Source organism: Phyllostomus discolor, chromosome 1 (assembly GCF_004126475.2).
Source record: "Phyllostomus discolor isolate MPI-MPIP mPhyDis1 chromosome 1, mPhyDis1.pri.v3, whole genome shotgun sequence".
NCBI classification, from domain to species: domain Eukaryota; kingdom Metazoa; phylum Chordata; class Mammalia; order Chiroptera; family Phyllostomidae; genus Phyllostomus; species Phyllostomus discolor.
In genome coordinates this window covers 157,151,558-157,177,694 of record NC_040903.2, presented here as the reverse complement: position 1 = coordinate 157,177,694, position 26,137 = coordinate 157,151,558, and the positions used below count along the sequence as shown (strand labels likewise).

General features: G+C 40.2%; 1 protein-coding gene and 1 pseudogene across 1 annotated transcript in view; one reads left to right on the top strand and one right to left on the bottom strand.

Annotated features, from left to right (window-relative positions):
* The window catches only part of FRMD5 (FERM domain containing 5), a 285,688-nt gene that overhangs the window by 195,581 nt on the left and 63,970 nt on the right, over nt 1-26,137 (top strand).
* On the bottom strand, nt 12,372-13,667 carry LOC118502029 (annotated as a pseudogene).

Below are 26,137 nucleotides of genomic sequence, written 5' to 3'. Positions count from 1 at the left end.
TGCTTTAGGAAGTATGGAAATACGGGGGAGAAGGGAGATAGTGTCACATCCCAAAGTTCTGAATTTGCTTGGACTCTGAACTCTAGAAAGCATAAACCTTATAGAAGGAATAAATTGTTGATGACAGATAAAGAATTAGGAATCAGGATGTGGTCATCGCAAACGTTTCCTCCCCAAGGGAGTTCATCACAATAAATTATATAGGAGATATAAAAATCGCCCAATGAGCAGTTTAGATAGGGCTAATGATATAAAGGATTGTCCCCAAAGGTTCAGTTGGGGTACAAGTTTTAAAGTGAAATTAGATACAATAATAAATACCATCATTTTCAGCCCTTAGAAAAGTACAGGACCTCCCCCAATTTACACCTAGGGTATATTCCAAAAGTTTATTTTAAATTGGTTCATAGAAACCTAAAATATACTATTTCTCCAGAGAAATAGTACTGTAAATGGTGAAAAGATATTTAGATTAACTCACAAATATTATTTAACTTATGTACATTTGTAATGAAAAACAGCAGAAATACAAGTAGTTATAGAATAGGTTATAAAAATAAAAACCAATATTGAATAATACAGGTTTTTAAAAATTTTGAATGTGGTATTTAATGATTATTGCAAATATCAGAGACTAATATGAAAGTTGACAGAAAGTTTTATAGTGATTTAAAGATAGGTTTTGGACATTTTCAGGGGCTTTATATATAACTCACTAATTTTTTATTTATCCTTGCTTCAAGCCATATGCTTTCATGTTCATTGAAAGCAGCATATAACTAGGCCTGATCTTATGCACATTAGCTATAGTTTGAGTAATTTTTGTGTTTACAAGTTGAATGAAGAGTGAGAGAGGAAAAAAGGAAAAGATGAAAATATTTTGAGTTGAAAGAAATTTGTATGAAGAGATTAGAAAATAAAATTGTGAATTGTTATTTTCTTCTCTATTAATTTTTAATAGTAAATGTGATTTACTTTCACAATAAAAAACTAAAATTTTTTTTCTTAAAGAATATGTAGAATGAAGAAAATGTTACCTAAGGTGGTATTAACTAAACTTGAGTTCAGGAGAGGGATGGATAATCGCTTTGTAGGGGCAATGGAAGGGATGAAAGTGCATGGGAAATCTCAGAGAGACTTCACAGAATAAGGAAAGTGATTAGAAGAAGAAATCCTGGGGAACGCCAACATTTTTGGGGATGGAAAAGAGAAAGAGTCTGAAATAGTAGACAGAAGACCCACCAGAGAGCGTGATATCTTTGGAGCCAACATGGAACAGTGTTTAAGAAGGAGGTTGTTGTCCACTGTGTCGGAGATGAGGCAAGACGAGGCGAGGAAGAGGATGCTCACTGGCAGGGCCACAAAAGACCAGTCCAGGGCTCTGGAACTTGATTCCTGGTGAGGGAAAGGCTCCCCCTGCTGACTGATGAGGATGTTAGTACCTAGTAGGTTACATCCTTTCCCTCACAAAGGAAAGCGGTATTGTCACAGGCCCACAGCACTATACACACTAATCATAAATTCTATGTAATAAAACTAATCACATATCCAATGCCAGGAGGACCATTTTCTCACATGTAGGGCCAAAGTCACAATTAGCTTTTTCCCTCCAAAGATGATTTATAAATTTTGTGATCAACAAATAACATATAAACCAGGAAGATGCCAACTAGAGCAACCTAGGAAAAATATATGGGTGTATCTCTGGGCTCTTTATGACTGTCCTAGGTCCTTTGTATTGCCACAGGAGTTTTTGAACTGGTTTATTAAATTCTTCACAAAAAGCCCACTGAGATTTTGACTGCAGTTGCACTGAATGTATAGGTGCATTTGGGCAGAATTGGCATCTTAACAATATTGCGTCTTGAAACCCATGAACATAATATACTTCCCCTTTTGTTTAGGTCTTCTTTAGTTTCTGTCAACATTTTGTGGTTTTCAGCATAATTGTTAGAGGTTTTAATATTGCTAATCACTCTCATGTGAAGTGGTATCTCCTTGCGGTTTTAGTGCAAGTCCCTGATCAACACTGAGATCAAGCATCTTTCAAGTGTTTATTGGGCCTTCTGGTTTCCTTTTCCCTGGGCTGCTTACATATGGCCCTGCATTTTATTTACTAAGAATATGTTGATCTTATGGTCTATTTTTCATCCATTTGGTGTTTTTTTTAAGATTTTATTTATTTTGCCCTGGCTGGCGTAGCTCAGTGGATTGAGTGCGGGCTGGGAACCAAAGTGTCCCAGGTTCGATTCCCAGCCAGGGTAGATTCCTGGGTTGCAGGCCATAACCCCCAGCAACCGCACCTTGATGTGTGTGTGTGTGTGTGTGTGTGTGTGTGTGTGTGTCTCCCTCCCCTCCCTCCCTAAAAAAATAAAATAAAATAAAAATAAATGCTTTGAAAAAAATTTTTTTTAAGATTTTATTTATTTTTATAGGGAAGGGAAGGGAGGGAGATTGAGAGGGAGAGAAACACTGATGAAAGAGAGACATCAACCGTTTGCCTCTACCCAGGCATGTGTCCTGACCGGGAATTGAACTGGCAACCTTCCTCTTTGCAGGACAATGCTCAACCAACTGAGCCACCCCAGTCAGGGCTATTTTTTGTTTTTATTGGTAGTTGAAATTTTTCTTTTTCTTTTCTTTTCATTTTTTTTCTTTTTAACTCTTGAATTCTGAAATAGTAATGTAGATTCTGGAGCAAATACCTCTTTACATGTTTTCATTCCTTGTTAACTTCATTGTCTCCTAATTCCTGCTAATAGGGAATTCTGATCTTTATCATCTGCCCTGGCATATTCCAACTTCGGTAACTTTTGAGAACTCTGATTTGAAAGCAAAACATGAGGTCACTTCACTTGTCAGTATCCCTTAGGCAAGGCCTGGTTTATCGCTTCCCTCAGCCAATCTGTTCTCATTCCTCATGGTTCACTGCCCTGGGAATTCTGTGATTCTATTCCAACTGAGCACATTAAAAGAAAGAGACAGTTCCACACTGCTAGGCAGAACGTGGGTAGCCTGGGGTCCTCACCTTTGAGGCAGCCGGCACCTTGGTAGATTGTTCAGCAACTCTTAGAGATGGTTGTCAGAAGGCACGAGAGCCTCGGTCCTGTTTAGTAAACTTGCTTTGAGCAATGAAAGAGATGTGCTTATAACAATTTCTCAAAAAAATTGTTGAGATTGATTTTGATTGATTTTGACAAAAAGTAGCCCTTTGATGGATATGTGTTGGCTACAAAGTTGGCTGCTTATCATTTCTAAGTCAGAGGGCTACATGGATCTGGTTGTATCTTACAGAATCTTCTTTATGCTTGTTAGAATTTGTAAATAGTTAAGTTTTCTTTTCAATATTTCAAACATGTGTTGAATACCTAGTGCATGCCAGGCACTTGCCAGGGACCTAAACTATCAAGATGTAGAAGGTATGGCCCTTCCTCTTGAAAAGAAGAAGCTGGAATGTAGTAGGAGTTTACTGACACCAATGCTTTCAGTGAAAGAAAAGGGAAAGGTGAGAGTGGGGCCATTCTAAGGCACAAAAAGTAAGTCTTTACTTATAGAAACTTGGCCAGAAAATACAAAGCTAGAAAATTAAATGAATGGCCACATCATGTGATTTCTAGACAACTGGACAAGAGACTGGAAAGAGAAAGATACCAAAAGAAGTTGGCAGTCAGAGATTTTTTGTGTTCCCAAACCCTTGCTCATACTCTTCTCTTCCTAGAAAGCTTTTGATGACACTTGTCATTTGGCCAACTCCCACTTATTCTTAAGGAATTCTCTTAAATTCTATTTCCTATGGGAAGGGTTTCCTCCTTACCTCTCCCTCTGGCCAGGGGGCCCTCTTACATGCTTTCATAGCACTGTACCATAACCCAGACTGCTCCACTCACCATACTGCACTGGGAGTGCCTGTTTGTCTCTCCCCTCCCAGTAGACCACAGATTTATCTTGTTCACCATTGTATCCAGTGTCTAGCACTGTATAAAGGTGCATTGTGGGTGCTCAATAAATACCTGATGAGTGAATAATGAACTATGATGAATAATGAACAGATAAATGAACAAATGCCAGAGGGAGGAGGAGGGTTTAGACCAGAAAAAGAAAAGGCCTAGGTCATAGAGTAAGGCTCAGAAAAGGGCTCTGAAGCTGGAAGGATAAGTACCCATTAGAGAGAGCAACAGTAATTTGGAGGAGTGTCTCATTTTCATTGTACTAATGATTGTTGTTGGCCCCAGTTTCCTCCACAGTTGAAGTTAGAGACTTAACACAAATTATCAAAGATTACGTGCCTAGTTGTGTTCTAGATATACGGGGACTTATGCCCACAGAGCATTGCAGAGTGGGCTGGTGACTTCTGTTATCTAGGTGAAAGGACTACGGAGAAAAACAAGATCAGGACATAGATGCCCCCTCTGGATTGAGCCCATCTATTAAGCAACACCCTTCAGAAATGGTTTTTCAAGTGGTTGTAAATCAAACTCACCCAAGTGGTGATTCTCTGTCATGGTGAAATGCCTTGTTCTAAGCCAAATTCACTACAGCTGTGACTTTTCTCAGGCTTAACTGTGGATGATCTCCAAAAAAAAGTTAATTTGCTATGTTTAACAGGATTCTAACACATGACACAGTGGACCAAAACCAACAAAAAGAAATGTACTAGGCATAGTAAGTCTCACCTTTAGTCCCAACAATTAATTTGATAAGTAGAAGATTGGGGAAATCTAGGTTAGTAAAGGAATGCCTTGAAATGGGATCTAGATATGCACAAATTGAATAAGGCCAACAATGTAAGTTTTTCTAAAACCATGGATAGGTTTAGGTGGTTGTATTAAGGGAAATAGAACATTCAGATCAAGATTTAATGTCTTTACTGTATTATAAAGTTGTATATTTAGAGAATCCTGTTCAATATGATCTTCTGAGTTACAGAACACTAGCAAACCAGAGAATAACATAGGATATTGAACAAGATCTAGAAATGTCATGTGAAAATTCAGTTATAAGAATTAGGTATTCAGGATATCATCAGTAAATCCACAAACAAGTGTTTGATGAGTATGTGAAGAAAAAGGATCCCTCATGCACAACTGGGAGAAGGCAGGCTGGTGCAGCCACTGTGGAAAACAGTGTGCAGAGTCCTCAAAAAATTAAAAATGGAACTGCCTTTTGACCCTGTGATTCTACTTCTGGGTATATATCCAGAGAAACCCAAAACATTAATTTGAAAGAATATAAGCACCCCTCTGTCCATTGCAGCATTATTTATAACAGCCAAGATATGGACGCAACCCAAGTGCCCATCAGTAGACAAGGGATAAAGAAGATGTGGTACATATATATAATGGAATTTTACTCAGCCATAAAAAAGAATGAAATCTTAGTATTTGCAACAGCATGGATGGACCTACGGGGTATTGCGTTCAGTGAAATAGAGAAAGACAAATTATGTGATTTCACTTATATGTGGAATCTAATGAATAAAATAAATGAATAATATTCAAATAGACTCATAGATACAGAGAACTGACTGATGGTCACCGAGGGGAGGGGGGTCGGAGGCAAAAAAAAAGAGGTGAAATGGATTAAGAAGTACAAATTGGTAGTTATAAAATAGTGATGTAAATTACAGCATAGGGAATATAGTCAATAATATTGTAATAACTACCTATGGTCCCAGGTGGGTACTGTCATATCAGGGTACTAGCACTTTTTTCAAGTATATGATTATCTAGTCACTGTGCTATACACCTGAAACTAATACAAAGTAATATTGAATGTAAACTGTAGGTGAAAAATAATTTTTTAAAGAATTAGGTATTCACCCCATAGAAGGGGAGACTTGGAAGACATGGTGCAGTACAGCATCAAGTGTCTGAAGGACAATTGTGTGGAAGCTGGGACAGAGCTTATCTCAGTTCCTTCAGAAGCAGAACTAGGATCAGTGGGTAGAAATTACAGGAGAGCATTTCTTCTTGTTGTGAAGAAGACCATGCCACAGTCAAAGCTGTTCACAGGCAGAGTGGACTATTTGTGTGAGGTGGTGAGCTCTCTGTCGCTCATGGGGAGACTGGAAATCCGTTCCCTGAGATAAAGACTGTGCAGTTGTGTAGGTTGGTTAGTGCACAAGGGCGCCTGGCTAAGCGAACAATTATGGGTGAAATCTAGCCCATAATACAGTAGCTACGTCATGCATCCTGGCATCAGCCACCCAGAGGAAGAGGTACCTTTTTATAGTTTACCTCAAGGAACCCCAGGTCTAGCAGATACAGAAATATTTATTCATCAGGCGAGAGTTCAGATCACTAAGTGCTAACTTCGTGCCAACTCTTACCATTCATCAGTCTATGGTTACGGTTATACAGGGGTGGGCAAAAGTAAGTTTACAGTTGTGAGCACACAAAACAGTATATCCTTGTATTATTTATTAATTATTGCATTATTTTCCATAGAACAACTGTAAATCTACTTCTGCCCTCCCCTGTATTTAATCAAAACTGAAGAAAATAAAGAAAAAAAATGCCAAGCAAACATTTCATTCAACCCAAAGAAGCATAATTTAATTATGCTTTTCAAAGCGTTGATGTACTTGAAGTCTTAAACTATATCCAACATGATATTCTGTGATGTGGAGCTGCTGGAGGGAATGAAAGAGATGGGGCTGAGTCGTCCTCTGTGACTGGTGAACTATCTTACTAACAAGGTGTGAGTTCTCCATCTGAGGCATGTTCAATGTCTGTCATTTCTTTCTTTGGAGATGAAGTACCATTAAAATATTTTCCACTAAAATGTCTTATATTTAAATGTGAAGCTTTAAAAACAGGATGTAAAATTGTACATATATCATTTCAACTCTGTTGCATAGACATATTCTTAGACAAGAGACAAAATAGTAGCAAAGATCTACTCTCTGAGGGATGGGATAATGGGTGATGTTTTTAGGGGTGATTTTTATGTATTACTTTTATAAACAGTAAACAAACACTTTAAAACAATCTTTCCTTCACTTTGAAAAATATGCATTTAAAATGTTTTATTTTGCCTTATGTCTCCACATATGCTATATACAGAAAAATGTTCTTTTTTTAACTTCCCATGACCCAAACTTCTCTATAATACTGAGCAAACATTGGGTCAGTTCAGTAAGTTATTCCTGCTATGTCTAGGTTGATTGTTGAAGTATACTATATCCTAGTAACACAAAAGAATTTGAATTTCTGAAGGGCCCAAATTTCATCTTCCCACCCTGTCAGCAGCTTACTCACCAATGGGATTTACACCTTCTACATTCTCATTTTGCTACTGCATTACTATAGTACCAAAGCAAACTCAGTGCAGTTAAAATCTTTGGGGGGGGGAAAGACACCTCATTTACTGAAGAAATGCTCCTGGAAAAGAGCTTCAGAAACAGACGGGGTGATGCTGCATCCAAGAAGAGTGAGTTTCTCTAGATACCACACATGTTGAAGCAGGAGAAGGCGTAAGCTGAAAACAAACATCTGATGCAGTACTTTCTCGACTCCTAAGCTGCGTTCAGTCTCCAGTCCAATGCTGGAGGAGGAGCGCTGCAAAGACAAAGGATGCACGTGTGAAGCAGTTAGCAAGAGTGGCAGATAGGCCCCAGCATCGGCCAGCAACCTGCGTGGTCTCTGGGAATAGAGATTTATTTTAAAAAGAAATCTCCACCTAGTCCCAGTGTTAATTTTAGAACTCTCTTTATCTAGTTCATCAATTACTTACAACAGTGATTGTAGGAAATTAAGCATGGAGTCAATTTCCCCTTTTTCTTGTACCCTCCCTTTTGTGGTCTGTATTCTGTCAAGTGTGGTTTGTGCCTCAGCCAGGATGCTCTTGTGCCTTTCCGTGTATGCAGCAACCTGCTTTGACTTCATCTGTGTGTGATCCAGGTACCTCACTAATGGGCATGTTTGCTAAAGGGCATGTTCCAATTGCTAATACATTGTCAGGACAGAAATTTGCCACAGGACAGAAAGTTCCTGCAGGTCCCTACTGAAGAAAAGCCCCTCATTATGGGAGAGAGCCAGGAAACCTGACAATAATTAAAGCCAATTGGCAGATTTTATAATGAAAGGCAGGCTGAGGGAGGCAGTTGCTTCGATTAAAAAGCAGAAGAAATAAAATTACATAGTTCCAATGAAAGCATATTTATACCATTACAGTTCTTACCTCCAGAGAATCTTAGGAGAGAGAGATAGTGTCATTCATCTTTTCTTAACCAGCAAACCATCCAGTTAACTAGTATAGGCCCTTGCTATTCCCACAGTCACAGGCTTATTGATGGCCTATGTTCTGTCTAAAAAGTCTTACAGATTTGAGCCCTGGCTGGCGTAGCTCAGTGGACTGAGCGCGGGCTGGGAACCAAAGTGTCCCAGGTTCGATTCCCAGCCAGGGTACATTCCTGGGTTGCAGGCCAGGACCCCCAGCAACCGCACATTGATATCTCTCTCTCTCTCTCTCTCTCTCTCTCTGTCTCCCTCCCTTCCCTCTCTAAAAATAAATAAATAAAATCTTTAAAAAAAATAAAATAAAATAAATAAAAATAAAAAAAATAAAAAGTCTTATAGATTTGGTTGTAGGCAACATACAGTCCTCTCAGGGCCCAATTACAGTCCTTTACTGGCTAAGACATTTAAAATGAGTCCTTTTTAAGAAGACTTTTTAGTGGTTTTGAGTATATATGATAATTTTCAGGAATCAAAAGATTGCATCATTTATATGTAGAAATTCTACTAATTTACATGGAGAAATTCCATGAGTGGGCAGGGGTGGAGATGACCATATCTGTCTTGTTCATCCTTTATATCCTCAGAAACTCCCATAGAACCTGGACATAGTAGGTGTTGAGTAAATAATTTTTGAATGAAAAGTCAAATGAGGAATGAAATTACATGGCTATAAAATTCTGAATAGTTAAAGAATCAAGCAATTTAAACCTCTCTTGGGGGTGTCTTTAACAAACTATATACTTCCTCCTAAATCTGAACTAAGGTCTCTAGATATAATCATTCCTAATTTACCCACAGTCTTATCTTATCCTGAGAAACATAAAGATATGTTACTTTAGGCACAAAATCAGGATAAAAGGACAGTTTATAGGATTTTGGTGAAAGCAAAGATTTTTCAGTGTCTTTCAGTTATTAACTTTAAAATTCTTGATAGAATTTTTTTTCTTAAGCAGTATAAGAATAAATGATTGTGAAATGATACTGTCCTTAGCAAAGGAAGTCTTTTTGCAATTTAGGAAAAGCTTGTTAAGCACACGAACACATTTTTTTCTTCCGAGTACAGAGAGAAAACCAATTTCCTTTAGGCAGTAAAATCACCCTGCATATTCCATACACATTCATACACAGTAGAAAAACATAGATAGATATAAGGCATTCTATTAAAACCACATGCAGGAAGGCCCCAAGCACCTCATGTGCAATAAATGGACTGTCATCACTCCAGCTTGGAAAAAGGAAACACACAGAATAGGAGTCAGGAGAACAAAAGAAATATATTTCATTTTCCATGTACCTGAGGTAGCTTTTTAAAAAGCAATTCCCAGGAAATTCTGAGGAAGGGGGTCAGATCAGTTGTTTTTGCTCTTCTCATCCTCACATCTTGGTGAGAAAGGAAGTCATCCGCAAGGCAGCACACGTCCTCCTCCTTTCCTCCATTAAAGATTAAGATAGAAAAGATTCCATTTTAAGGAATACAACTAATTTTTAGTTCCTTTAAAAAGTATCTTGGCTGCCCTAGCCCTTGTGGCTCAGTTGGTTGGAGTGTTGTCCCGTAACCGAAAGGCTGCAGGTTTGATTCCCCATCAGGGCACGTACCTGGATTGCGGGTTCCACCCCCAGTGCAGGCGTGTGGGAGGCAGCCGATGGGTGTTGCTCTCACACATCAATGTTTCCCTCTAAAGCACTGACAAAATGTCCTCGGGTGAAGATTAAAAATACGTATGTAAAATGCATATTTACATTTTTATATTTATATATATCACCTTGGCCTTAAAAGGAATCATGAAATGATGTGGAGGATTTGCTTCAAACAATTGGGGGTAGGCGGAGTTCAGATAAGACAAGATTGGTTGTGAGTTTGTCATTGATGAAGTTGGGTGATAGATATGTGGGAATCATTATGCTATTCTCTCTGTTTTGGGGTATTTTTGAAATTTTCCATTTAAAAATTTTTTTAAACAATAGACCTTCAAAATGGAAAAAAGCTTCTTTGAGATGAATACAGCAAATAACAGATGCACGAAATATGGAATCAGAACCCGATTATATGCAGGTCTCAGCCCAAAAATGTACTAACAGTGTAGTCATATTATGTTAGTTGCTATAGGTCTTCAAAACTCAGTTTCAACATCTGAAAAATGGCAATAATGCCAAATTAATCCAGCTCATAAAGAGTTATGAGGCTAAATGAATGAATATTTTTGAAAATACCATATAATCTGTAAAATATATAAAACTGTAATTTAAATAAGTATTAATTGAATTGTAAACCTATTAAAAGTTGTTTGTGCTTTATTTACCCCAAATATGTACTTAATTAAACCAGTTCCAATCAGAACCAACTCCAATTCTTCCCAAATCTGTTATATCAGAACAAAACTGAAATATCTTCTTTCTCCTTCCATTAGGTATCAGAGCTGCTCCTGTAGTCAACCCCTATTTGATCTTCCTGCCTCCTCTGCCCATCTGAAATCTTTCTGCAGCTCACTGCCAGAGAAATCCTCCTAGGATACCACTTGGGTCACATGACCCCTTTGCTCAAAACCATTTGTGGATCCCCACTGCCCATGGGATTAAATCCAGTTCAATTAACCCACACTTCAAAGTCTCCAACATTTGGTGTCTAACCTACCTTATCAGCTGCATTTGCAACCACTCGTGTTCTCAAACCCTGAGTTCCAAGAAACTTGGGTGTTTTTGTTCCCCATCACTCCTCTTGAAATGCAACACCCATTTTCCGTTGTCCACCCAGGTTTTATCAATCCCTAGGAATCAGCCTTAACCCTTCCTCCTCCAAGAAGTCTTTCTAAGTCTTTCTAGACCATATAATATCTCCCTTTTCTCAGTTTTTATTATTTTTGATTTGGAAATTAATCATATATTTCTTTGTCATATAACTTTTATTGTTATATTAAATAATTATCCCTGTTGTTACTTAACTTCTTAGCCTGTCCAATTACATTATAAACTCTTAGAAGGCAAGAATTGTGACTCTTTTTTCAGTATATTTTATTGATTATGCTATTACCGTTGTCCCATTTTTTTCTCCCCTCTATCCCCCTCCGCCCTGCACCCCTCCTTCCTCCAACATTCCTCCTCCTCCTTAGTTCATGTCCATGGGTCATACATATAAGTTCCTTGGCCTCTCCGTTTCCCATACTATTCTTAACCTCCCCCTGTCTATTTTGTACCTACCAATTATGCTTCTTAACCCTGTACCTTTTCTCCCATTCTCTCCCTGCCCCCCCCCACTGATCACCCTCCATGTCAACTCCATATCTGTCATTCTGTTCCTGTTCTAGTTGTTTGTTTAATTTGCTTTTGTTTTTGTTTTTTAGGTTCAGCTGTTGATAGTTGTGAGTTTGTTGTCATTTTTATCATTCATAGTTTTGATCTTGTTCTTTTTCTTAAATAAGTCTCTGTAACATTTCATATAATAAGGACATAGTAATCATGAACTCCTTTAACTTGACCTTATCTGGGAAGCACTTTATCTGCCCTTCCATTCTAAATGACAGCTTTGCTGGATGGAACAATCTTGGATGTAGGTTCTTGCCTTTCATGACTTGGAATACTTCTTGCATGCCCCTTCTTGCCTGCAAAGTTTCTTTTGAGAAATCAGCTAATAGTCTTGTGGGAACTCCCTTCTAGGTAACTCCTATTCTCTTGCTGCTTTTAAGATTCTCTCTTTGTCTTTCATCTTAGGGAATGTAATTATGATTCATCTTGGTGTGTTCCTTCTGGGGTCAAACTTCTTTGGGAATCTTTGAGCTTGCCGGACTTCCTGGAAGTCTGTCTCCTTTGCCAGAATGGGGAAGTTCTCCTTTATTATTTTTTCAAATAAGTTTTCAATTTCTTGCTCTTCCTCTTCTCCTTCTGGCACTCCTGTGATTCACATGTTGGAATGTTTAAAGTTGTCCTAGAGGTACCCCATCCTCTCCTCATTTTTTTGAATTCTTGTTTCTTTGTTGTGTTCTGGTTGAATGTTTAATTGTTGCTTCTGTTCCAGACCATTAATTTGAGTCCTGGTTCCCTTCCCTTCGTTGTTGGTTCCCTGTATATGTATGTGTGTGTGTGTGCACATATGTGTGTGTGTGGGTGAGTGGGTATGGGTGTGTGTATAAAAACTCTGAACTTTTTATTGGCCTCCTGCCCTGCCAAGGGATGTCCCACTTTTGCTGCCTTTAATGCCTCAAAACTTTGGTGTCGCTGACCTCAGACACCTCTTTGAGGTCCACAAGTCCTGTGTGTCATGGCCTTTGGGTGATTTGTAAGGAGTGGCTCTTGTCTAGGGTGTCAACAAGATTGAAGTTCTCCCCTTCTTCTAGTAGGCTGCGATAGGTGGCATTCTTAGCCTCCAGCTTGACTTTGATGTTCAGCAGGGCCTCCTACCCTGGGCCTGGCATTGCCCCTGTGCCCGTGTCTGAGACAGCTCTGACTCCGGGTGCAGCAGGATCCCATTGAGTTGTTCCATCTGCATGGCATAGTGCATCTCCACCTCCCTCAGGCTATTCTCCACACTGACCTTCAGATTCCTCATTCAGTCCAGGTCAGTCTCCAATGACTGGACCATACGTCTCAGCTCCTTGAGTGCTATCTCAGCAGCACCTATCTCAGTGGTCTGCGACGTGACCACAGTGGTGCTCTCTTCGGTCTTATGGGGTCAGTACATGTCTAGCTCCTCTTGGTTCTTCTGAGCCAGCTCGTCATACTGGGCCTAGATGTCTGCCATGATTTTGCTGAGATCTTGAGATTTGGGGGCATCCAACTCCATGGTCAACCCAGAATTGGTAATACGGTTTTGTAGACCACTTACTTCCTCCTTGTGGTTCTTCTTCATGAAGAGCAGCTCCTCCTTGAGAACCTCGATCTCTGTCTCCAACTGCAGCCAAATGATACTGGTGTCATCAGTGACCTTTCAGAGCCCATTGATTTCATCTCCACAGACTGGCGCATGGCCATCTCTGTCTCATACTAGGCTCTAAAGTCATCAGCAGCAAGACAGGCATTGTCAATCTGCAGAACAATGAGGGCCTTGTCCACAGAATTGCAAAGATCTGAGCCCTCAGGTCCCTCTGGTCTTGAAATAATACCCCCAGTCTCTGACCTGGGGTCCCTTCTTCTCTAGGTGTTCCTGGATTTTGATCTCCAGTCTCCAATTATTAGCCTCCAGGCTTCTCACCCTCTCCAGGTAGGAGGCCAGGTGGTCATTCAGGCATTGCATAGTCTCCTTCTTGCTCTGGATGGCCCCTGGATTCCCAGCTGCCCCGTGCCCTGGTGGAGTGGCACACTGGGATCTGGGAAAGCCCTGGTGCCTGCATAGACACTGGCCGCACTGTTTTCTGGCTGGACCCAGTAGCTGGGCAACTGCATGGAGCCCAGAGTCCAGTAGCTTGTGAAGAAACTGAAGCATGTACTGAAGCTCATGTGGTTCAGGGAGGAAGGCAACAAGCCAAGACTCAGACTGAAGTGCCTCCCTGTATATTTTTCTTTATTTCATTTTGCATAGCCTTCACTTCTGCCTCTATTTTGCATCTGCATTCAATCATTTCTATGAGCATTCTGATTACCAGTGTTTTGAACTTTGCATCTGAAAGGTTGGCTGTCTCTTTAGTTCTTTTTCTGGAGTTTTGATGTGTTCTTTGATTTGGGCCACAATTCTTTGTCTCAGTGGGCCTGTTATGTTGTAAGGGGTGGAGCCCTATGTATTTGCCAGGGTGGGACAACCCACATCGCTGAGTTGCGGCACTGTGTGGGGAAGGAGTCAGAGAAGAAGCAGTGCTACTTGCTCAGCTCTCAGTCAGCTTTCAGTCACTTCCCCCACTACCCACTAGCAAACTGTGACATTCTGGTGCTGATTCCTGAGTGGGAGAGTTTGGGTACATTCTAGGACCCTGTGAGTCTCTCCAATGAACTTTCCTGTGAGGGTGGAAGTTTCTCCTGTCTCTGCAACCCCCACAAGTTTTTACAGCCAAAGGTTTTGAGGCTTTAGTTTCCTACACTGGAACCCTGGGTTGCACAGACTTTGTTGCTCCCCAGTCATTCCTCCCAGCTTATCTGCACATGAATGTGGGACCACCAGGTCTGCCAGCAGCTGCCTTGCCAGCCAGGACCATTGCCTTACCATGCATCCTCTCTACCCTGGCTTCACCCCTCCTACCAGTCTGAATGTTGGACTTCCTGGGTTGTTGGGCTTCCATACAGTTTGATTTTCTGGAAATTCTGGTTTTTTATTTTTTTAAATTTGTTGTCCTCCCTTTGGTTGTATGAGGAAGCAAAGCATATCTACCTATGCCTCCATCTTGGCCAGAAGTCTCAAAAATTGTGACTTTTATCTTTTTCTTCCTCAAAGCCTAGTGCTTTGCACATAGGTGGTACTTTCATTAACATTTGTGGGAAAATATTACCTGGATTGATGTAGAATTTTATAGTCCCTGGTGGCCACACTTAGCATGTTAACAGTATCCTCATTCATATTTCTTTGGATCTTAAAAATGACTAATTTTTTTTTTAATTTTACATTCTACCTTACAGATAGAATGACATAATGGGGAAAAAATCAGTCTTAAGTGTTACAGAGATCTAATGTCAAATCCAAACTGGACACATTAGCTATGTGAAATTCTGCAAATTTACTTGACCTCTTTATTTTTTAGCTTCCATAGTCATAAAATGAAAATGCAGTGATAATGCTTGCTTTGTGCAGTTAGGCACAATAGATGTATTAGTGCCTAGTACATCATCAATAAAAGACAGATATGATCTTAGTACAACACATCTTATGGTTTTGACAGGTTGTCAAAGTGAAGGATCAAGGTTCATCCACACTTGGGGGCTAGGATACAGTAAATACAGACCCAAGTCAGGAAAAGCCTCTGCTCACTTCCCCAAGCCCTACCTCCATGTTCTGGTTTTGCTCTTTGCATCCTTCACTATAAGGATTACAGACTAAATATGGCTGGAATCCCTAATTGTCAACTTAAAAAGTACTAGCTCCCCAAGCCACTCTTTGTCCCTTCCTGTACTAGGTGAGTTCCCTTAGCACTAGGCTCCCTCTCAACCCAAACCTTACCTCATACCCTCTTTCTTTGCTTGCTCTTTATTTCCTAATTGTACTTAGTCCTTCTGCAGAGTTCTACCTACAGTTACCATGAGCTATAAACCATCATGTTTTCGTTTATTTAGTGATCTAAGGTTGCCTTTTCTAGAGAAGACCCAAAGCAATGATGTACATGGACTCCAGTCATAAAGCACAGTGTTATCAACACTTAAAGACATAAAACTAGCAGAATGTAGGTCAAAAGACCTACACATGAAAGAGAATTAGCATCATCTGGACTTGACCTTTAGGTAACAGCTTCCCTCCACTGAGGAAAGGCTTCTGGACATGTGCCTGGTTACACATAAGAATGAAGCAACATTATGTAAAAGAGGCCAAAATCTAGTATGCCAAAACTGAAAAACTTTATGGCAGGGTTCTTTCACTATGAGCATTTTTTCAGTATTTAATGCTATATTGTTTTCAAGCTTGAAAAAGAAAAAAATATTTCAAAAAAGCCACAAAAGTATTAGTTATCAAAGAAATAAACAGGGAAAATGAACTCACAATATTATCATTTATATATGAGAACTTTTGATCATGAGTCTGACACACTGTGGGGTGACATTTCTGAAATGGACCCTTGTGACTAATCTTCTTAAAGTTGATCTATAATCAATGAATAGTCATCTTATTTAGTCTCTGGTTGTAATAGAAGTTGCACTCACAAATGCTTTTAAAACCACTATTTTACATAGGTTACTTTTTTTCAAACACACTGTCAGACTTCAGTTTGTCTGCTTTTGCTACTCAGTCTTGAGTCATAACAATGGACGCAAATTCTAAATTACTTTTTCCCACTGCTCATTATTGCTGAGCTCTTTTTAATTTATTTTTTCATTATTTGGAATATTTCTTGCCATTCCCTTCTGGCTTGGAGTGTTTCCATTGAGAAGTCAGCTGGTAGTCTTATCGGGGCTCCTTTGTATGTTTCTAATTTATCTTTTTATTGATTGCAAAGCAGACCAAAGGAGAACTTTGGTTTTCATTATGTGGTTCTCATTTTTTGAAATAATCATCTTACTGAAGAAGTTTAGTGAGTGTGAATTTGAGTAACTTGCTCTTTCCCATAGTACTAAGTGGTGGGTCCTGCCAGCTAGAACCCATTCACAGAGAAAAGAAATATGGCATAAGTCCACCCATTCACTGTATTTATAAGCCTTTTAACAAGCAAGAATGTGCAGAAAAAAATCTCAGAGATGCCGGGAATCTCAACACAGAAAATGTTATTATCAGTGAAGTCCTCTTGGACTTTAATAAAAGCAGCCATATGTCTGTGGATCTTAATCACATACTCATAAAATGAAGGAGTATTAGCCCTGGAAGGAATTTTGGTAATCATCTGGTCTGGATAGATAAAGCAGTTGATGTCCCAGCTAAAGTCAGAACTCTTCTGTCTAATCTCCCAGTTTATTATGCTCACTTCACTATTATGTTTGCAAAGTTTTCCATTTCAATTATTAAAATCAATCAGGATTATTTTCACACACATAATGTCAGCTTTGCTAACAATAACCTCAAGTCCAATCAATTTCTTTGGAACTACAGGACTGTAGTTAGTTTATTTTAAAGCCAAGCAATTTTTTAAACCTTAAAATATTTTGTTTTTGAAACCTAAAAGGCTCTTTATTTAGTCCATGATGAATATTTGAGTAGTGTTAAATTTATCATTCTGGCAGCACTCACATTGTACTTGTCAGTAATTGTGACTCATCAAAGAATGTTTTGATGTTGAGTCCTTGGCTAACAGATGGCTCTATTTAGAGGAATTGAGGCAGTGAGCTATGAGGTCCAAGGAGAGAGACTTCTTACATAAATAGTCACTCGAGGTTGTTTGAATTGGTAAGAAAGCAGAAAAGTCTGTGATGGGAGGGCTGAGGGCAGGGAGAGTTAGCCTTTGTATTGAGATAGCAGAAGGCCTCTTTTCTGCTCTGTTCAGGGAGTGCACAGAAGCGTTGACATCAGTGTTGTTTGTGTGCCAGCTGTGAGTTGGAATGACATAAATGACCAGCAGAGAGGCCCAAAGTCCAATACTAGACATTTCTGTTTCTGTCGGGTCTGTCACCTTAGTGGGAGCTGTTAGTCACAGAGAGGACCATGCAGGAAACAACGGGCACCTGAGTAATGGTAGTACCAGTAAGAACTCGTTAACAGAATGAAAAGCAACCAACCCTCCTCTTAAAAAAGCATTTACCTCAAACGCAACAGAAACACGCAAGAACATCTCCCCCTTTTTTCTCCTCTTTCCTTTTTATTTCCTTCCTTGGAGATTTTTCTGTACCTTTTTACTCAGGTCCATCAATGATACTCAAAGGTTTGAGCAGCTGTAGGTACAACCTACATGCCAGCTACTTTGCTAGCCATGAGTCTTGCTACATGAGTAGTCAGTCTGATAATCTGGGTCCTCATGTGTGAGTCATTCTTTGGAATGACATTTAGTACTTCTTTACCAAAAGGAAACACACGTTGTGTCATAAATGAAACAAAGAGAAACCTGTGAGACAAAATTCAAATTCTCTTAGACATATTCTGGAAATAATCCCAAATAGCTTAATATATGACATATTCTTCCTCTGTAAAATAGGATAATGATGAATACCTTGTGGAATTACATGAGAATCCAGTGAAATGAAGTAAGCATAGCATCTGACCCACAGTAAGAACCCAATAAATGATGGGTGTGCTAAGGAGGGAAAGTCAAGTAAGCAATGCTGCTTACGTGCTTGCTAGCACAAGGAAGCACAGGAAAATGATTGGGAGTCAAGGCATACTGGTAGTTGAAATAATAATCAATAAGAAGAGGCTGTTTGGCAAGAGTACAACATTCCAAATCAGGTGGTGATGCTTTCACTGTACATCACTGGAGTGTAACTTCAGTTTGGGGCTGCAAGACTGAAAAGCCCTGAGAGAAAAACTAAATCAAAAAGCACATGACACTTCTGCGAGGTCAGTGAGGAGGGGTGGAGAGAACCCAGGATTTGGTGTAGAGAACCGGAATTTGAGCCCCTCCTCAGCAATTTCTAGCCACCTAATTAGAAATTATTGCAAATACTTTACTAGGTGACACGTAACCTCAGTTTTCATATCTGTAACAAAGATTAATAATAATTTTTAAATTTCTGAGAATTTTTGTGAACCGACACTGGTCAAACTACAAAACATATGAATCCGTTTTTTGAGGTGACGATGGAGAAAGATATTTACCCTCCTCAAAAAAAAGGCTGACAAATGATGGTAATTTTCCATTTTCACAGATGGTTATGATTAGAAGAAATGAGATAACGTTACAAGCAATGTTGCCAAGAAAAATCCTAAATATAAAATTGTCTAAATGATGACCATCTACTAATGACATTAGTAATTCCCTACTTGCTTGTACCTCTCCTGAAATTCGTAGACTCATCATTTCCAACCTTTTTGGAAGGAGGCTCACGTGCCCCGAGCACACGCACTCACAGAAAGGGCTGCATGGCATCCTTGACAAATGAAAGTGGTTTAAAATTCATTTTGTTTGATGCTTTGGAGTGTTGCAAAGTTAAGGTTCAGAAGCACTAATTCAGGCAATTACATTGGGAGGATATTTTCGTTCTCCTAAGATCCAGAGCAGGGTCATAGGCTGATTGACTTTTGAGATTCCATCATTCAATCTATTTTTCTTTTCCAAGTTAAGCAGATGTTTCAAAGTAACTGAGATGTTGAAAAATTTGGAGCAGAAAATATGTCATCTCACATCATGTGTATTTTAATTGGTGTGATTTTATTTATTTATTTTTACATCATTCCACAAAACAGCTGAACTTAAAAGAACTCAATGAAGAAGAAAATTCTGATTTCCCTTCTGATGAGCTGTTTGTATAAGAAAGAGCTCATTTAAATACCTTCACTATTTGAAGGGATTTAAGGGGAAAATATGTCAGGATTAAAACATTAAAAATAGAAATATAAATTCCTATGTTAAGTCCCTTGAGTCATTTGACATTTGAAGTAATTTCCCCCAAAGTAATTTCCTTTGTATGATTTTATAAATGTATGAGAGAAAATACCTTAACCTGCCTAGAGATTATTGTGTCAATTAAGAATAAACAGGATTAGAGAAAACCAAACATTGCTTTGGAAATGGAGCTACTCTAAGTGTGATGGAATCATATTCAAATTATTGGGTGAAATAGTGAACATTTCCAGTCCTTTCTTCTTACTCAGGGCTTGAATAAATGCAGCTGTAAGTGATTTTCCAGAGTCCTTGTTTGCATGTTACTTAATCCTTATGTCTTTGCCTTTTCTGGGGGACACTCCTACCCAAATATGTGAACCCCAAATGGACCCCAAATTATTCATCTGAAATTCTGAAAACACTGTGTTTCCCTCATATAGCTAACACGTCAAGAAAACAGTCTTTGAAGCTGCTACCTTATTCTTAGTTGTAGAGTCAAGATAGCCCATTGGAAAATGTTGCAATATGTGTAAGAATAACTTGCTCCTTTATTGGAAACCAAGGTATTTACCCCAGAGATTGATCACTCATGAAATGTGTTAAGAAGTTGTGTGTTTAACAAAAACAAACCTCACTCAATTTTTAAGGTTTGCTGACCTACAGAGCCCTTTTTGCAAAGGATGCGCCCTTCAGCAATTTCTCCATAATACCATACATACCTATTTATGTACAGGCATACAAATACATACGTACTTAAATACAAATCAGACTTTCAGGTGTTCAATGTAGAAAAACTCATAGGATCAATAAGAAATCCCTCATGATAACTGGACCTCTACTGACTTCTTTTTCCTGGTCAAATGCTTAGTATTTTTGGTTTGAGATGATCACTTTATTTTAAGCCTGAGAGAGCAGTTGACTTGCCCTTGGTCTAATGATACTGAGCAGCTGCCAGAGCCTGTTTCGCATCCACAGGAGAAGATGTCTCTGGAGAGGGGCACATAACCATGCATGTCTCTTTCAAGATGTCTCTTTGGGTACCATGTCAAAAAGTGATGTGCTGAGATGAGAGAAGGATCTGTGTTCGGCTTCTTGATTATGCCACTGTGCACAAAGGAGAGACTGTGTTACAGAGGTGGGAGTTTAAGAGAATTCTTGTTATTTAATTTGCATTTACAGTGCACCTAAAGCTGAGGGCAAATTTTTGGTTAGTCTTCTTTTTTTTTTAAGCAAAATATGCCAAAAGTAAATAAGTGAACTCACATATACAGTAAAATGCCATCTTGTCTTCTAAGTTCCAGGGTCAAAAGGGACATAATTTGCAGTGGGGGACACAGAAAGGGGAGGTATAGTCCCTTTGGCTAACAATAACTACAGCTTCCATTTTCTGATTATTTACCATGCAAAATACTTAGCATGCTATCTAGCACGTACAAGATACTCAATAAATATCTGTTAAAAGAATGAGGACTAGGCGCCGCCATGCTAAACATTTTGTATCATTTAATCTCACATGGAGATGTATATATATTTTCATGATAAACATAAAGAAAATAAAACTTAGGTTAAGTAATTTATCCAGTGTCACACAACTAGTAAGCATGGCAGCCAGGATTCCATACCAAGCTGATTCCAAAGCCTGTACTTAATATAACACCCGCCTACACACACATGCACACATCTTTGAGTTCATTATCTTTTCAGATTTTCACTGTTTCAGACTTGTTTCAGTGCGTTCACAGCACCCTCCTTGTCAGATTTGCTCTATATTCATTTGATCTCATTTTAAGACATTTCCTGTACTAGACCCTGTTGTACTAGAACACCCACTTTATCTGGGAAATGTTCTTCCCATGATTCATAGAGCATCTTAAATTCTATCATCCCAGCAAGCCTTCTCTGAATATTTGGTGTTTCCCCTGGCCTACCAACATGACAAACTCCCTTTTCAGTTATTCATTAATTCGGTATTTATTACTCCCCCTCCAAATTTACTAATCTCATTTTCATTTAGTCAAAATTTTAGAACTCCAAGTCAGTTTGTGCAACTTTGCCTACACCACACCCGTGAGAGATGAAGTCTCTGCCTCTGCTGAGTTACTTCCACAGAGCTGGGCATTCACTGTGGTTAGACTGATGCCTGGGAGACACCAGGAAGGTGCTCTGAGAAGTCGCAGCATAGATGTAGGCAAAAAATGACCCATGTCTGTTTAACAGTACTCACGCAGCGCTTACCGTGGTCAGGGCATTATGGCCAGGCCTCTGGGTGTTTAAACAATGAGCGGGACACAGTTCCCTCCTCCAACAAACATAATAATCTAATGATTATTCCTCCTGGGGAAAGAACCTACTGCACAAATGTCTGTTTAAAAAAAAGACATGAGTTGATATGAATGTTCTGAGCTTTTAAAGGAAAGAAATATCATAGATAATTGGGAGAAATCGGAAAAGACTTCATAGAGAAAGGTAAATTTCACCTTACACCTTGCAGGGTGGCAGGAACAGTCTTATTAAAGGGTGTGGACCCTCACCTCCAGTCATACAAGGCTATCTCATCAAGTCAAGAGGAGGTGGATGTGGTAAGGGCCAGGCTCTGTAGAAAGAGATGCTATAGAAATGCTAAGTAAAATGTCATAGCTGTTGTTCAGATATGGCAAACCAGGATGAGTCAACTACTCTTCCCTACTTGCATTATTACCATCCTACACATTGTGGGATGGTGTAGGGGTGAGTGAAAAGCAATTCCATTTACCTTTGTTGAGTCATCCTTATACCCTTTTCTATTACTTATCTTACCTTGGCCCCCAAATTCTCACTTTGTGTTCTCAGCCCCTGAATTTGGGGTCAAGAAGCACATACAGCCAACTGAGTAATGTGGGGTTCGTAAATGGAACCTCTGAGTGGTCTCTCCCAGCTCCTCGGTGAGCCAGGGACCGTGCCAAGCGCACGGATGAGTTTGTGCATCTGCTTCAGGCTTCAGCCTCCAGCAGGCCTCCCTCTCCTGGGTAATCATGCAGACGGAGGCGTCTCTGGCCCAGAAGAATGCCCTGGGTCACAGCCTGGGCAGTGCTGTGCCAGTCCCCCAGTGACAGCCCGAGAGCAGGAAGGGATGAGAAATGCACAAACTGAATAGGCCTTTTCCTCATGATAATTAATTGAATCTGGGCACTGACAAGGTTTGGCTGAGTAGCTTTCTTCCCATCACATGCAGCTGAGCTCTGCCAAATTTCTTCTGTAATGATCATTCCACCCAGGTAGTGCCGAACTTTTTCATAGAATGAGTTCTTGAGTAAAGATCAAGAAACCTGGGAACTGGTTTCACCTGTGCCATAAACTTGGCAAGTCACAACATCTGTGGTTATCTTTGCTTCACTTATAAATTTGGAAGAATGCCCATCCTGCCAGTCTCTGTGAATTTTGTGTGAGACTAAAAATCGCACAACAGCTGAGAACACCCTTTGAAGGGTTAAAAGTGAACTAAGTATTTTTATTACTAGAGTCTTACCATAAAAACACATAAGTGCAAAGAATACCACCCATGAAGGTAACAAATGAAAGGTACAATGTGGGAACTTGCTAAGCAGTCTTTCTGTTTACACAAGGAGTGTAAATTGTAGTAAGGTGTGACATGATTGTTACTGTTATGGAGGAGGGGCTGGAAATGAGACGTGAGGGAAATGGGTGTGAGGGGCAGGCATGTAAAGGGCAAACAAGGATCCACACGGCTTAGGGAGCAACATGGTCTGTGGCGATGAGCGGTGAAGTTGACCGCATAGAACAAAGTAATCTACAGAGCAGGCATAAGAGTAGGGATTCTCCATTGGTGATTCCTTTTTGTTCTCTAGCCAAGCCTGTCATTGCTGGTTGTGAAGTAGGAGCAACACTTGCTTCCTAATTCCTGCTCCTCACCTCCACCAGCAGGGACTGGGCCGAACCTGAAGGGAGGGAAGCCCAGAAAGCAGGAGTGAGGACTTTGTGATGCAGTGGCCCTGCCCCTCCTCCACACCCACCTTGGCAGATTCAGTGGAGTTTTGCTTTCCTAGGAACTCTGAGAACTCATTAGCAGATATCAAGACCCTGTCTCTACATTCTCTTGATTGATTTCCTTCATTGGACAGGCCTGACGGGCAAGTCCCTGGGCTGTGGTCTGGGATTTCACGCTGGCCCTGGGGTCAGCTCCAGGCTTCGACCTCTCCTAGTCTGAAGCAGAACTGCCAGCACAGGAGAAAGTCATTCTTTGGCCCACACGACATTAGCCTCAGTGGAACTTTTCAAGGCCCAGCCCCTGGCTGCTGGAATTTCTTAGCAAGTAGGGATCAGAGAGGCCTATTTCCTAATTTAGGTCACTTCCCAAAATGAGATTCAACCACTTTCTGAGCAGCACTTTTTTGCTCTTTACTCGGGTTTCTGCTGGCCCACAGTTTTCCTCGAGGAAGCAAACCAATATTTTTTTACTCCTTTCCCCTCTTCTCACACCCACTGCCCTTCCCTGATGGATTGCCCCCGGGTTTTAGCAGAGCCACCTTCAGTGGCCTGCACACTGGCCACACGTGCCCCCTTCACCGCCTGACTAAAGAGGACCCAGCGTAGCAGCTGCAGGCTCCCTTTCTTTTCACACAACATTTTCTTGAGAAATTTTAGGCAAGTGTCATCCTCGTCCCTGAAAGCTGTTCTGCACTGAGGAAGCCTTGGTCACCCAAGCATCGTGTGATGGCCATGCTCCCAGACCATCCAAAATGCAGCAGTGCACCGAGGCAGTCTGCTGAGGTGTTATTGGAGTTATACAGAGTAATTACATAAGTACTGCCGTGACCCTGGGTGGAATCTCATTAAAAACTGTATGAAGAACAATTGCATTGTAGTGGAGAATATCCATTTTCTTCTGGTTGACTATAGTTCATATAATAGAGCATCAGCCTGAGCATAAATGCTGGGGTGGCTCTGGCTTCCTAATGAAATGTATTTGGAATATATATTTAGTGCAGCATTTGCTCATGTGGGGCATGCTCAAAAGTCCGTATGGGGCAGCTCCAGGTTTTCCCACCTCATGAGGAAGTTGCTTGCTGTGCTGAGCAGATTGTTGTTTGATCTTACTCCTCCTGGGTGAGACGCTTGGCCAGAAAGGGTGGGACGCACTATAGCAGTTTGACCACATGGCAACTCTCACACACACACACACACACACACACACAGGAACGTATAAATCCAGGCCAGATGAACATCCCCCTTCAGCCTTCACCCAGGGTGGGAGAAGATAGAATTTGTCATGGGTTATTTATTGTTCCCTTATTTTTAAAGAGATAGTGGGCAAGCCCTTTTTTAGTATCAGAATATTTTTGGTTGGTGGCATGTGAATTATCCCTTCAGCCCTACTGAATATCTCTCACCACAGTAAACAAAAGCCATTCTAAATAGATTGTAGCCTAATTCTCAAAAGCATTGAGAGCAATAATATCTAATATATTTGTACCACCTTACTGTATCTAAGGTGCTTTCACACACATTATGACATCTGGTTGTAGAAAATTCAATAATCCCTGTTTAATTATTCAGAGCACAAACTGTTTAATACTTGAAATCTGAAAGCAGCAGGAATTATTTTATTTATAAATATTTTATTATAGCCCTGGCCAGTGTGGCTCAGTTGATTGGAACATTGTCCCATAAACTGTAAGGTCACAGGTTCAACTGCAGGTCAGGGCACATGCCTAGGTTATGGGTCCAATCCTGGGTTGTGGCATATACAGGAAGCAACCAATTGATGTTTCTCTCTCACATCAGTGTTTCTCACTTTCTCAATTCCTTCTCTCAATCTAGAATCAGTGGATATATCCTTGGGTGAGGATTAAAAACATTTATTTTTATGGTAAAAAAATCATACCACAAAACATTTAGAAAATATGAGAAAACCTTATATTTTTGGCATCTTAATACACTAATATTTTTGGTCTTATTTTCTTCTAGTCTTTTTTTCTTATGTATTCTTATATATATAATCATAATGCTAACATTTTTAAAGTGCTTTTCCACTATAGATTTCCAAACTGCACCACCTAAATTTTATCTGGTCTCTTACCATGTTTAAAGCAAGAAACCAAGATGAACCAACCTCTTTTCACTTGAAGGGCAGTATATGAAAGAGTATATATCCCATTGTTCAAAGTCAGTGTCACTTTGCCCATAATCAAAGTGCCAAAAAGATGGTGAGGAGAGTGTTCATTCTGTTAAACACCCATCTTCCTTCTCTGGATATTAAAACAGCTGAGCAAGGCAGCTGGAAAAAAAAAATTGAGAATCTTAAGATTGCTGCCACTGGTAAGGATGTCCCAGCTGTATCTTGTTGTTCAAGATCTCTTCATCATTTCAGGATGCCAGGTCCTAAGCTAAGCTCACCCTTGGGACTCAGATCCATTGAAAGGGAGTGCCGGGCCTCTGCCTGTGTCATTTAGGAGCTGTCAGTGAAACTGAGGTTAAGGGGCCCAGCTGATGCCTCTCCTAAAGCGACCCTGCCCAGGGTGGGTGGGTGGGTGGGTGGGTGTGTGCGTGTGTGTGTGTGTGTGTGTGTGTGTGTATGAGACCTCCAGGGACCTGTCATCAGCTTTTTTTTTCCAAATCCTCACCCAAGGATGTATATATTGATTTTATGGGAGAGGAAGAAAGAAAGAGGGGGAGAGAGAAAGACAGAGAGAGAGAGACATTGATTGGTTGCCTCCCACATGCACCCTGACCAGGTAGCAAACCTACAACCTAGGTGTGTGCCCTGACCACGGATTGAACACACAACATTTTGGTGTATGGGATGACACACCAACCAACCGAGCCACGTGGCCAGGACCCTGTCATCGGCTTTGACTCTGGTGTAGTTCA